Source organism: Bacillus rossius, chromosome 11, assembly GCF_032445375.1.
Source record: "Bacillus rossius redtenbacheri isolate Brsri chromosome 11, Brsri_v3, whole genome shotgun sequence".
Lineage (NCBI taxonomy): Eukaryota > Metazoa > Arthropoda > Insecta > Phasmatodea > Bacillidae > Bacillus > Bacillus rossius.
In genome coordinates, this window is record NC_086338.1 from 58,670,727 (window position 1) to 58,686,011 (window position 15,285).

The window sequence follows — 15,285 nt, forward strand, 5'->3', positions numbered from 1 at the left end:
TAACCTCACTACTTCCCTGTAAGTTGATGCTATAACTGCGACAATTGCTGGAGCTTCTAACGTGGTATCGCCTCTAATAGCATGGCCTTAAACAGGCAGAAAGTCAAGACCATGTTCATAAAAAACATTAAAGTCTTGTTTTGTGGAAATAAGCATTATATAAAAACTTTAAAGGGGCCGTATTATAAATTATCTAAAGATCGTGTTCAAAAAATGCACTAATAGAAGTAAAGTAATTTATGATGCTATCTTTTTAAAGAACACATGCCAAACATAGTAATTTGCTCAGAATATTTGTTTTAGATTAAAATTAGATTGAATAATTTTATTTTGCGTTTGTTGTGGTCTATAAAGTTATTAAAATTTATTTTATTTTCACGGGCAAACGGCTAGAAAATAGAGTATATTTAATGTAATTTATTAACCCTAAAAGCCTTCTTACAAGTCTCTCTTTTTTCTTGGTAAAACTAAAACAGAACAACGTAAACCTCTGTGTTTTATTTTTTGAGCTGCTGAAATAATAATGCCGTAAAAAGAGGTAAATAAACCTTAAAAGCTTTTCAAACTGCAGAGTTAATATCTTGGACGTATATACCGTTGAAGGAAAACAAAATAAAGTCAGATTCCCTTAACATCTTTTCCCTTGTTGAGCTTCTTCAGTTAGTAAATCAGTGTTGCGAAGCTGCGTGCGAAGGAGACGTGGACACGCATATGGATGATATGCTAATTTTAATGGCCCGCTAAGTAACTTCTAAAGGTCCGAAAATGTTAGATACACTCTTGCTTCCCTGCAGTGACATACTGAATGGCCTACAACACAACCTCAAGCCGATAACACTTCATAGGCCAATTAATTGCGGTTCTGAATAAAACACCGTCGTAATTTTTGAGTTATAGACTTTTTTTCAAAAGTTTTAAACTCCCCACTCTACGCCAAGATATTTGATTCAAAATGTTGTGAAACAATTTAAAATATCCCTACTATTGATAGTAATACAAAACATAATCAAATATGCTATACTTTTGGGAGAAACGATTTTTGCACGTTGTATGTGGTTAATATTTTTAAACAAGTAACAGGCTATTAATATTTGTTATGCTAACTGTGTAAGTTATTTGAAAATATAAATTTCTAAGTTGGATTAGTGTCCGGGTTTCAAGGTCATCAAAGATCAAGGTCAAATGTCCCTAGCGGCTTACAGGCAGCTGGTATATGTGTGATTTAAGCCTCTTTGGGGACATTACCAGCCTTTGGCCATTTTTTGAGGAATATAACGGGACATTTTCCTTCGAAACGGAAGTTTTTACTTCAAAAGGGGAAACTTTTATAGATTTTTAATGTGGAATATTTTTCTTAAAATCTGGAAATTTAGAATTTTGGCGAATTGTGTGTAAATTTTGGCCAATTTTAAAGTCAATTTGCACGATTTAAACAAATTTGAAGGTGAGGTCAAAGGTCAAAGTCAGATCAAAGGTCCAAGATGGCCGCAGTGCACCACAATCCAAAATAGCGGACCCTCAGTTATATCTTCACACACCTTCATCCGGACCAGAAACACTGTTTTATACTACTAGCATGGTTATGATTATTGCGTAACAAAAATACAAAATCATAGTACACAATCATACTTTTATACTTTTTTTGGGCAGATATACATAAATTGTCTATATCTATATTTACTCGTGGTGAAGTAGCATCAAGAATTTTTCAGCCATGGATTCTGGCTATAGCTCAGCTTCACACTTGTAATGGTGTATTAAAGTCAGCCATTCAATAAATTTTGTCCAATTTAAATTTAAAATTGGTTGTTTTTAAATCATTCAAAAAACGCTCAATTCATGGCTGGAATGTAAATTGGCGTTGATTCTTTCCTTCACTTGTTTATTTAAATTTGCCTGCGCATCAACCCAAAATCTAACCATCCACTTAAAACGATTAATGCGTTCGTGTATTTTGAGCTGACCTTTTGAGACGCAAGCTGGAATTTCGACTGAATAAAATACGAAGATGAGTCATTATTTTATTTTCTGTTGAAGAGGTTAAATAATACTGATAAGATTAATTCGCGAAACAAAGTATTTTATTTTTCACGGTAAAAAATGGCGGGATTAGAATTTCAACAGCGGTGCGTGATGGACTGCGGCGAGTGTTGCTACCGTTTAAAAAAAATAATCGCCTTCACGTTCCTCGCTAGACATAAGTTCACTTCCGGCCCGTATCTGCTTCCTCGTCGCCGGGTATTTCGCTACAAATGTTCGCGATGGTTCGGGGCAGAACGCAAAAATTCATTGTGGACACGAGCGTCATTTTTCAAAGGAACATTTTCCATTACAGATACCATATTTTCTGGCAGTCCTCCATTTATTCCACGGTTTTCCATTTTCCGGCAGCTCGAAATTTGTCACAACCAGGCACGGAGTGAATTATTATTAGCCTCTTTTTTTCCCCCTCCTCCCATCTTTCTCTTTCCGTCGACGTCTGCTCTTGTCATTACGCGGAAAATCTGTCTGCAAACACTTCATCTGCGCCCGCGTATAGCGAATACACGGATACGGTGGAAGAAAAATAACTCCATAGTCAGCGCTTCGAACAAACGCTTCTGAATCGACATTTCACTCGCGGTTGTTTTGTTTCATAGAAGGTAGCATGCCAATAATACGTTACAGTCATATTGCTGCCAAAGAAAAACAAAATTGCTTTTCACATTTTATAGTAGTATAGCCTACGTCATAATAGCTCTCTTGGCAGTAATATTATTTTGTCTAGTAAAAAAATAGTTTTTAAAAAACAAAATACAGCGACAGGAAGATGAAACCTACCCTTAAATGTTTGCTACGCTAATATATATATATATATATATATATATATATATATATATATATATATATATATATATAAAACCACAAAGTTAGAAATTACAGGAAATGAACGGACTTTACAACGGACTAACCTACTAACCTACTAACCTCAAATAAACTAAACGTTATTCTTAGTTACAGATAATTAGATCTTCGTAGAAAAAAACCCTTCGTTGGATTACATCTGACACGTGTGCTCTGTTTTAAGCAGGGAAAACAGGGTAAACAGGCAAATAGAAGGATAAAGAGGGTTTTGATGCATACTTAAAGCCATATTTCATAAAAAAAATATTTTTCTATGTAACAGAGCTGTGCATATACACTTTAAAATTGTATTTGTTTGATTTTTAAGAAGCTTAATTTTCAAAATATTTTACTTCAAAGTTTATAATTTAGGGTTTTTGTGTACCTTTTTTATTTATCAACTATCCATTTTTCCATAATAAATTGAATTTTATGTGATCTGTACTATCTGCACAACAATACAACTTATTCTGAAAGCGATAAATCAATTGCTGAGTGTGTATTATAGTCCTAGGTGCCGCTTGAAATAGGTATTCATATTTTGGTAAAAACCAGCATGAAGCTGTCAATGGAAAATTTTCAGATTTTGTGCCTTGGTAATTCGAAACTAAATATGTAAAATAAAATCAATTTTGATTTTTTTTAATAATTTACAACACCCAAAAAATATCCAGTTTTGCAACACTGAATTTAGTATATTTCAGTTGCCTCAACACTCTTATCTTGGACTGAACAGTAGTTGAGCCTGTGATGCACGCACCCGCTGACACCCCGCCGTTAGGCCGCGCGAAATTGTCCCCCCCCCCTCCCCCTCCCCATTCTCCTGCAGCGGCAAGCTGCGGTATGACCTTGAAGATTGGTCACACACAAAACAAATGTCAAGGTTCAAGGGACAGAGTGAGCATCCGTAGCAAGAAATAAACGGGAATTTTTATTTTATGTATTAAATTTGCTCAACGAGGTTTTTTTAATATCAAAATATTAAAGGTCAAACAAATTCCGGATATCCTCGGGCTTCTCGTACACGGAAACGGAACAAACACGCGAAAGCTGCGAACGAGATGTGGAGGAAAAGAAGAAAAGCGTGTAATATTGTCTGTGAGAGCGAGGGGTAGGCAAAAATATATTGATAAACTGAGTTCAGTGGCAATATAATAACTTTTAATTTTACATGAAACAATACAGTTTAATATTTGAAGAAATATATATTTTTGTGTCCTTTAGTTGTGTTGAAGTAAGAATTTTAAATATGTTAAAGTTAATGTCTTTCCAAATGCGAATTCGATTTGAAAATGTAAAAATTAAACGCATATTTTTGAAATTTGAATATTTCAATGAGTTGCTTCAAACTTAGAAGTAAGCGCTTATTTCCCCATACGGATTTACCGAGGTGTTAAATTCTAAATTTCAGTTGGTATTTTACTTTGTTGTTTGTTGTAGCTATGAATGTTTAGTTTTACATTAAACAAATACAATTTTATAAGCATACCATCAATGTGTACTCGGTAGAACGTCAGCTTATGGTGCAAGAGGTCACGGGATCGAATACCAGCCAGGTTTAGTTTTGTATTGCGATCTCGAGGCCTACGGCAGAAATGAAGTTTTTGTTGAAAGAAATTTTAAATATGAACAGTTTTGTTTGAAAAAGATGCTACCAAAGCTGACCTAATTCTTCTTAACATGCATGATGCCTGAAATAATGGATAGCCGCATAGTAATTTAATGTAGAGACCCAAAATATATTTTAGCACAAGAAAAGAAAAGATTCGCAAGTAAAACATCATTAAAAAGTATTAGGTTTTTATGTAAATAAGTGAGCATAAGGTCCTACTACCAAAAGTTTATGTTATATTAGGCACAGTACTTAACAAAATAAAAAAATAATAAATACAGGTAACTGTTTATAATGAGATTTTTATAAATTATTAGAGCAAAGAAAAGTTTTGTTACAGGTGCAATGAACTATGGCAAAAATCGTGAATGTTCAAGAAGCTTCCAAAATACTCCGAAGTAATGTAAACCAAGCTGAAAAGGATTATATTCGTTGAAAAATATATATTTATTGCTTTAGCGTTCGGGGACTTTTTTTCTATCAGGGTCGACTTCGAAATTCACCAGACAGCCACGACACGAATGCATTTCCGTTGACAAGAATGAAAATCTCCTTAGCAGGCACACTGTTGCGCTGACCTTGAACCTCCGCTGTTGACCAACCAGGACTTTAGGGTAGGGGTAGGGGGAAGGTGGTTAAGGGGGCCATACCTCGCCTTTCCTCGCCTTAATAAGGTCGTATTTCGCTCAGCGTCTGGGAACAGCGGCGAGCTAAATTATTTACGGCGTTCATTACTTGCCGCGCGGGTTGCGGCCGCACAGGAGGAGGCCGCAGATAAATTACCTCGGCTTCCGCGACGCAGTCTGCTCCGCGCTCAGGTGCGTGGGAGCCTGATTCTGGCACACCCTGTCGTCGCTGTGTTGTCCTGTGCGTGGTTCGCGCTGTCTCACTATTGCTAGCCACGGGTCGCACCCACCCTTTTTTTTTTGACGTGATAACGTCTTATAAATAGATGAACGCCGGCTGCACGCACGAAAAAATTGTCACGTTCCGCCTGAGCCGAGCTGTGCAAGAACCGGCCAGCCACCGTGCGAGAAAATCTTCTATAATATCAAACAGGTTAAGGCGGGCTTTTTAACTAATTGTTCGTGGTTATATTTAAACAAATTATTTAAATTAAGTTTTCCAAAATATGTAAATAATATTTCAAAATCAAAAAAATATGCAATTTTGCATCAATATTTTCTTATGACGCTATCACGTAAAATTATCGCCCGTAAACCGACTTTACAGACAACCCCCTTTTTTTATTTTCTGCTCATTACTATTTACCAACGGTTCGCCCTTGAATCTATTCTTACAGCTCTCTTGCATTTGCTGACAGTTAACAACTTTTATTTTCTAAATGTTGTTTTCGATTTGTAAAAAAATAACTTCCATGTGGACATAATTACGAACACTACCGATATTAGATGATATTTAGTAAACAACCGGTCATAACAGTGAATACGAAACATAAAACGCCTGAGACGGTTCAGGACAACACCTTCATTAACAATAACGACAGTAAAACGGAATAACAAATATGGCGAGGAGCACCTAGCCTTAAACAAAGATGATAATCGCAAAATAACTGCGTGACATTGTCATTACACATGTGGCGGCTGGCCAATACGTCCTCGTGTCTAATTGCCTCCACAAATATTTACAAACATTTTCGCAGCACGAAGTCGAGCAACTGTTGTCTTGATTCGTTGGTAATAAGACAGCGTGTAGACTTGTTTTTTTTTTTGTACTTAAAATAATTTACAGTATCAGACAATAACTTTATTCAACATTGAATTCAAAAGGTTTCATGTAGTTACTTAGAAACTTAAGACCACAATTTATATCATAATTGGATTTTTTGGTTTAATTTTGTTTCATGATTATATTTACATTTATATCTAGCCATTGAACTATCCAAAAGGACATTTTTTGTGTTATATGAATAATTATGTATATGACATTTGTTTGTAGAAATCTTATGTACATGAAAATGAAATATTAAATGTATGATTTTCATTAAGCTTGTATTATTGGGGGGATATAAAACGAAATACACTGTATTTATAAGTTTTAACAGTTTTTTAGTTAATTTTTTTTTATAATTTAATATTAAAATTTTTATCCGTTTGTTCAGATATCACACATTAATACATTTTAAGGTCATAGCCTAGCGCCTATCGACAGTATTATTTCATTTGTAGTTATTCCCAAAGAATGAACTCAATACCAAAAAATGTGTCGCAGCTAGTCACTTTATTGCATTCGATTGAATTATATTTGATGCTCTGACGAAGTCCAAATTTTAAAAATTAAACGACAGATAATTATAATCGCATGATTTTTATTGATGGCGTCTTTCGCTCCCTGCCTGGAGTAACTGCAAGTACCTACCACGCGGGGCGAACGCAGCAGCAAGATGAACCCGGAGATAGGGCGTGGTTATTGGTGACGACGTGCCGCCCTATGTCTACTCGCCTCCTCACGGGGGCGCATACCGTCGTAACCTTCCCTGCCCGCTCCTGGGGCAGGGGTGGGGGGTCGCCGGGGAGATAAGGCGCTAACAAGGGAGCGGCCGCAGTACGTCAGCGGGCCGGCGGGGGAGGGTGGTGGGGGTGAGGAGGGAGCGAGGCCACGCCCACCTCCTTCCCCCTCCGCCTGGGCGGCTATGCTCGCCCGCGGCACACACACCGCCTTATCTCGCGCCCGCCGAGACGCGGCTCTTAAGGGGAGGACGGGCCCCGGAGATTCACGTCGGAGATTCTGGCGCGCGACGGCGGAGAGAGAGAGAGAGAGAGAGAGGGAGAGAGAGAGAGAGAGGGAGAGGGTAGGGGGTTGTGCGCGGATGCGACCCCGCAGAGACCGCAGAGTCGGGGCTTACAGGCAACACCGCCCCGGGCTCCCTATCTGGGGGCGGATCCGGGACCCCCCCGCCCTGCGGCGATCGCTACCAGACCTTCCTCTTCACGGAGCCAATTCCAAGTACCTTCACGAGGGAGGGATGCGTGTTAATGTCTGTATCACCCTGTGTGTGAGAGATTCCACAACTCGCGGTGGCTGCTACATTTATTTATGTAGGTACTGGCTGATGCACCCACGGAAGTCTACAGGCAGAACACTCTCACACTGGTGAACCTCCTTGAATAGAAAACTAAACTCAATGGCAGTTTGATAATCAATTTAAGGTTAATATTTGGCACTAAGATTACCGGGAAGAAACATAAACAAATAAATCGCCACCTTGGATTCAAGCGTTTCCAAGAGCATTCAAATTCGCATTTATTTAATCAACAATACCGTGTCGGTATTATGGCAGAGATAATTTCAGAAAGACTGGATTCAGATCCGAGAGTGAATGAGGCATCAACATTGCAGTAGCTGTTGAGAGGTTATGTAGAAAACATCAGTTATTCAATCGTCAGTACCAGGAGACGAAGAAAACATTGTCAACAATGCAACAGTCGTTGCCATTGTGGTTATAGGGAAAAGGAAGTCGAAAATCCTTAAATTGTTGAATAGTTGTGAAAATGGCTATGAAGCCAAAATAAAAACGTGTCATTGCAATACCCTTAATTGGCGGGTGGAGGCGAACCTTAACAGTCCTGGGCCGCATGTACGAATTCCATTCAAACGAGAATTTCCTGCCTTCAAATTTAGCATAAGATGACAAAAAATATATTTCTAATTCGATACCTTTTAAGACGGGTGATGTTTATTAAAACATTATAGCCGTGGCCTCTATGATGTTTAAAACAAAGAGAATAAGGGAGTTTGCATATTACAAATAAATATTGCAGGTGACAGAGACTTTCATAAACTGAATTTTTTTTTAGAAGACACCGTTGTTTATTACATTAGAACATTTTAAACAGGAATTTCTTTTCAACCAAGTTGAAATTACGTTTGAGAGCCTATGAATTGTAGAAAAAAAACTAAAATGTTATAATAAGTTTTGAATCTACTTGAAGTGAATAGGAATATCAGACACATACTCAAATACATCCTCCAGAAAGTAATTTTGTGAAATTTGGAGGAGAAGAAAAAATTTATTTGCAAGTTTATCAAAATATTTGATGTAGTAATGTGTATTTTAAGTTTGAAATGATGTATGTATGTATTGAAATCGTTAAAAGCAAGAAAATGCATGTTTTGGGTCCCAGCTCCTTCAGCTGTGCAAACAGCGGAGAGGAACGAAAGTGGAATCCACTCGAGGGGCGAGATCGCGCTGTTGCAAGGCTAGGGAGCTCGTGCAGACGTCAGTCCGGCCGGGTCTTATCTCGTCGCTGCTGTGATTGCACCCTCCGCTTCTCCCTCCACTAGACTTGCAGGCGCGCAGTTAAGATAAGGACTGCCGCGCGCCGGGCAGGGTAGGCATCGCGAGTCCGGGTGGTTGCAGCGGGACAGTATCGGCCGGCGCGCCAGGGGCACTTGCTTCCCCCCTTGTGGGAGGAAGGGAGGGGGTAAGAGGTTCTCGGGGAACTGTCGTTCTCGCCCAGTTTGCTCGCCCAATCGCTTCCCGCCGCGAACATCGGTGTTCCGAACTGTCGACAGTGCTTCCGACCGTGGTGGTGAAGTGCTAAAGGTTGCAATTGCCGGCGTTCCCATCGCAGTATCGCTTCTACACTTGGACGGGGTCTTTCGGCGGTGGCATGACACTATTGTTCAACTGCTGACCAGTCTACAGCAATTCCCGACTGGTTTAGTGTGTATCCAGTGAATAAGATTATTTTTACAGGAGTCTGAAAAAAAACTTATTTTGTCTATGTTACGTAATCTGCAGCTATATTGCCAAAAGGATCATTATCACATTATCAACTAATTTTATTTTTAAATTATAAATCTTAAATCATGTACTGTCAAAAAGTCCAATAATCCTTTTCAAACCAGAAATCTAAATAAATAAAAATATAATATGCTTTGCGACCTTAAATGTTCAAGTTTAGTGGCTAGTGACACGTATTGATAACCAGGTCATATTCGGCTTAGTTACATTATTTATTTCCGTATATTATATTTAATCAATATAGCTTTCCAAACCAATAGCGTGAATATGATTTTGTTTTTAATTTTGAGAAGGTCGTCAACTATTTTTGGGTTGTTAGAAACTGTCGACAAGTAATATGATTGTGCCTCTTATGTCATTTAAGTTGTGTTGCGTATTCTAAAAATTTACCAATTTAATTTGCACTATTTTTGCTATAGACGCAGCAGCTCATGGGAGCTTATATGTAAATAACCAATATTTTCAGATCAATAAATTCATTCATACAAATAAAAATCTAAGTAACTATGATTTTCAAATTATTACTTATTTTTTTCTTTTATAAAATTAAATACCTTAATAAATTGACAGTTAAAATAAACTGTTTGTCTGTACAAAATGGTTCATACTTATAAGTTTTACATAGTAACACAAGAATTAATTTAATCTTTTTTTATTGTGATACCTCAAACAGTTCCCAAGATATAACGATAATTATATGGGACAATAAAAAAGGAATTATGATTACTTCTATTTTGAAAGTAAAATTAGAAAATAACGATTTGTTTTATTGGTGAATAAAATCTATGCAATAGCAAAAAAAAAACTACGATCGATTTGTAAGTTTGATAAATAATTATCCAAACCTTTATTTCCAAATAACTTGCGTGAATGATCCTGTCTCTGGTAACTCGAGCAATAACCCGAGGGCGTGTGGTGAGATAGCGAGCAGTGCTCCAGCTCATCCAAGCATGTGACCAGCGTGGACCTCTGGCGCATATCGGGCGTTCGTTATTAGCTGAACCAACTCGCAGCTCCTGATCCGGCGAGCAGACGTGTCTGAACTAAGCCAACCCCCCTCCACAGGACTGCGGCCGGCCGAGAAGTTCCGCGGAAGACGTGCCTTATCGGGAGGAAGGCTGCGTGTCCTCAGAGAAGGAATATTCCGCGTCCATTAGGGTCGGGGAGGAGTCTGGGAGAGGAACCAATGGGGAGAGAGGGGGTGGAAAGTAATGAAGTGATGATTTCTCACCGGCCCACGAGGAGTGACAGCTTCGGCACTATCGCGTCTGGCGGTGGAGAAGGACGAGGCGAGAGTGTCTCCGATGAAAGAGAGAGAAGTGAGGGGGTGTAGGCGGGGAAGACGGGCGACATATTCTTCGGCGCCTCTATCTGATTCTCGCGGAAAGGAGCGCTCAAGCATACCGCTCCCCCCCCCCCCCCCCCCACCCCTCAAGCAGGGAGACAGAGCTCTACGAAGGACGCCGAAAAGGGCTCTTAATGAGACTTGGCGAAGGAGGGCTGCGGAGGATTGTAAGGGCAGACCGCGACCGGCTTGTTATTCATCAAGCCAAGTTCTTCTTATCTGCACCCTGGCGGACGACGGGCGAAGCTTTCAAGGCCGAGGTCTAGCCCGGCCTGAAAACATCCGTCATTATTTATTACAGGCGAAGACGTTATCAGGAACTCCATAGCTCAAGACGTACAGGTAAAAAAATTATATAAATGAGAAAATAAATCTTTTCTTAGGGCACAAACTCACCCTCATCAAATTTACTTCCGCACGGAGTGGCTGTGATTGGTGCGCCGACAGTAGATGCGTACCTGGAATAAATCCAACCAATCACGAAACTCAAGTCGACGCTAGAGAGTTTTAAAACACGGCCACTCTCGACATCTCTTCGTGGAAAGTACTTACCACTATCAACTCTGAGAAAAAAATGTGTTAAATAAAAAATATATATATTAATTTTTGTATGGGAAAGAAATTTTTTTTCTGCAAGTAAATATCTTGTCGGCCCAATAAAATTATATTTTCGGGTGACCAAATTTATTTTTTTGTACAGCCAACAAAATAAACTGCAGACTTTTAAATCACTTTTTTTTCGGGGGGGGGGGGAGAAACGGCAGAATAAAAAAATATGTATAATAATAACAATGCATTTCGCCACACGCATGTGAACTGCGCGCGGTGAACTTAACCCTCACCCCCCCCCCCCCCTGCACGGTTAATTCTGCGAGTGCGCACGCTTCACATTGGTGCGTTTTTTTTGCACATCCTTAAACTTCCATACGCACAGCGATCACATTCTATCTTGTTAAAGAAAAAAATTATGCCACGCCTAATAGCGTCAGTCTTCAGCCCCTTCTTGTGTTGTCCTTGATCGTGAGTCACTTCTTGGAGCTGTGGGCGAAGGACCTACGAAGGACAGGAATCAAAAGCGGCGAGGCAATCTGTGTGATGGCCAGAGCTCGTGAGACCTGGAGGTGCGGGGAAGGACGTGTTACACGAGTGAGGCACCCTGGAAGGGGGGTAGGGGGGGGAGGTCTCTGTCGCCGCAGTGCCCGTATGGCACGCGGCTGTATCTCGGGCCGGGACAAACTTCTAATTGGGCCGGCTGCCCTGTGTGGGGGGAGGGGGGGAGGGAGGAGACGTGAGCGGTGTTGTTGATCTTGAGCGGGACCTCTGTGGTGGAGGGGGGTGGAGGGGGGTAACAGAGATATCGCCTCTCCAGGCACATTTACCGCCACGTCTGCCCGCACCCCAGGGAGGCGGCAGCCTGCAGGTAATCAGGGCAATGCACTGCAGCAAAATACCAATACCACAAAAAATTTACCTTATTTTCTCTCCAAGCATAACCCTCGTGAATTCAGTTTTTTTAACGTAATCAATATTTCAAGGGGGTTAAAAGAAAAACCAACGAAATACATACTTTTTTTAAATATGATAGTGCACCCAAAAATATATATAGCCTATTATATACGTATTTTTTTTTACCTATAATGCACATAAAAAGTGAATGGAAATATACTTTTAGTTTCAGATTAGTTGAATTATTTTGTAAATTTTAGATGCATTCAAATTTTCTTTTTCGTGTTTTCCGAAAGTTACTTAAAGTTGACTTGAGTAGTTTTACTTCGAAGTCTTAGATTTATTTTTCACTTTATTTTAGAAATTGTGCTTTATAAACTGTAAATAAAAATATCACAAGAGTGTTCGTAAAATTTTGTATTCAAAATATAGGAATGAATCATTGAATAAAATTTTTTATACCTTAATTAAACACACATTTAATTAATTGTACGCGTAGTAAATAAAACGTGTAAATTAAAATAATTTCTGCAGTTCTTTAGTTTAGTGGAATTATAAAATACCTCCTACTAGTCCACATGGCATTTTAGATCAAACCATAAGACTGCAGATTATGTATGAAAACTGAAAAAAAAAAAAAATAGAGGGAAATATTTATATAGTTGTAAATGGCTGTGAAAACTCAATCACATTTGTCTGATGTACCATTAATTAATTTCACTTTATGAAATGAGAAATAAGTAATAATTAAAAACCATTTATTAAAGCTTAAAGAGTATAAATAAAGATATATCTTTTTAAATTCAGCGTTACCCGTCGTAAGAAATATTTATTTACCCTTAGTTTATGTAGAGAGCACATACTATTAAATTTTCGAGGCAGTAAATGTTGACTAATGACTATCGTTACAGTAGTAGACATTATCACGAATAAATTCAGATACGAACCTTAGTTAATTATTCCACGAGAGAAAATATTTGTTGCGAACGATACGAATTTTAATTCAGCTAGTCCGTTAAGTAATGTGCCATAACTTAACCATTTCAGTAATTTTAAAATATTGACTATAAAATTAGTTATTAAGTAACAAAAATAAATTTAATTTTAAGACATCGGCATTTGTTTTATGTAAGGCTGTACTATACCCACCATGATGGTTTAGTGTATTTTCACTTAATTATTTTGGGTTTATGCGCGTTTTACGGACTTTTCACTAAATAAGCATTACCAATTACTATTTTTATTGTTAATTTTTTGCTTCAGTTAATGTTACACACGGTATCTGTTATGTGCAAGATGTCAGAAAAAATAATCGTAATTAGAACTTTTTTTTCTCAACACTTATTTTTTTGTTTTTCCACAGGTGTGTGGTTCTAACAACATTATTTCATTTTTCCACAAAATATTTCTTCATAAAGCTCTGTAATTATAAATAAGTAATAATCCGAAATGGCGGTGAAAACGAGCCTTAATTAAGGGCTGGAAGCACGCGAAGACGTTAAATCGTGAAGCACGTTTGGTAACGAGTGCTTTGGCGAGGAGGGGAAAGGAGGAGGAGGGGTGAGGTGGTGGGGGGAAAGTAGGCGGTGGCACAGAAAGTTATAACTGTCGCGGGCGCGATGGCTTCCCTTCCCTCTGCCGCCCATTTATTTCCCCTGAGAGGAGACGAGTGTGCAGGCTTGGACGGGAGTGTCCGAGACTTAGCCCCCCTCCATCCCCCCTCACCCGCCCTCCCCCCCCTACCAGTGCTCACTGGACGTCGTAAATCGCAACGTCAGCACTTCGCCGCGACCCGCTTCTCTCTCTCCCCTCCCCTCACCCACCGTCGAGAGTGACAGATGACGCTGGCAGGAGTTAGTAGAGGAACAGCGGTGGTTCGGGATCAAAAAAAATATGTATAGGTATATATACCAGCCCTCGCCGAGCGCACGAGCTGGGCGGAGAGAGGGGTTGGGGTAGCCCTGTGCGCCGCGCGCGGATGAATTTATTCCGCCCACCAAACTGACCCCCGAGGGGGAAAAAAAAGAGAGAGGAAAAAATATTTGCCTTTTGCTTGCCTCCCGCTGGATTTTCCTATGTTTCTTCCTGGTGAACTCTTACAACTACATTATCGAGCAGAAGTATCCGCCGACGTCGACAATGTATCACTGCTGGTAGGCTGTCACGTACTTCAGCAGGCTAGCCACAGGCCGGGCGATGACTAAAAAATTTGGTTGTCTGTAAAGTCGGTTTACGGACGATAGTTTAACGTGACAACGTCATAACAAAACATTGATGAAATGATTGCATACTTTATGAATAAAATTGAATCATTTTTATTTTAATAATAAAAGAATAAATACTTGAAATTATACTAGTAATCAGATGTTTAAAATGCAAGAATAATTAACCTTTATTGCCGAAAATGTTGTTGTTATAATCAATGAAAACGACATTAACTTTTCACTTCACTTTGCAAACAATTGAGTGGAAGAGAGATAGATGCGGCGCAAGCGTACAATGAACGTAACGGGACACAGCGTAACGGAATAATGTGCGTAACGGGACACAGCGTAACGGAACAATGTGCGCAACGGGATACTTTTTCGTGCGTGCAGCCGGCGTTCATCGATTTATTAGACGTTGTCACGTCAAAAATAAAAATAATATATAAGAGTTCTGGAAAAAAATCAGTGTTTTCATGCTAGTATATATATTAAATTTGAATTTTTTCTTATACATTCACAGTCACAATTTATCTAAAAAGATTCAAGCGAATATTCACACGTTATTTCTACTCGGTCACAAAATATTTTACGTCTCATAAAGTAGATTATATAATATCTTGAACTTTCGGATCTATGGTTAAGATATAATGTGTGCCAAGTAGTCAAACATAACCAAATATCAGCACCCGATGTACGGGTAAGTTCTACAGCAACGATGTGATGGACAAGTATCTCTGGTTTTGACCCACCCGGTACGTAGCTGTGTTGTCTCCTTGACAACCCTCGTGCTACAGGGTGTTTACGCCACCCTGGCGGAGCAGCTGAACTCGTTGACCAGTTATATTTTATATCATGTATTGAATACCACCGGGATTTTTTTTAGATATGTAATAATCCCATGAAATAATGTTATAACGTAATATATTTTCGCTGCAGTAAGTAGTAATTTCCTCCGTAGAATAAGGTGGGAAATAAATACCAGTTGCCACTTGCGAAACCTGTATTTACCTAAATTTATTTACAC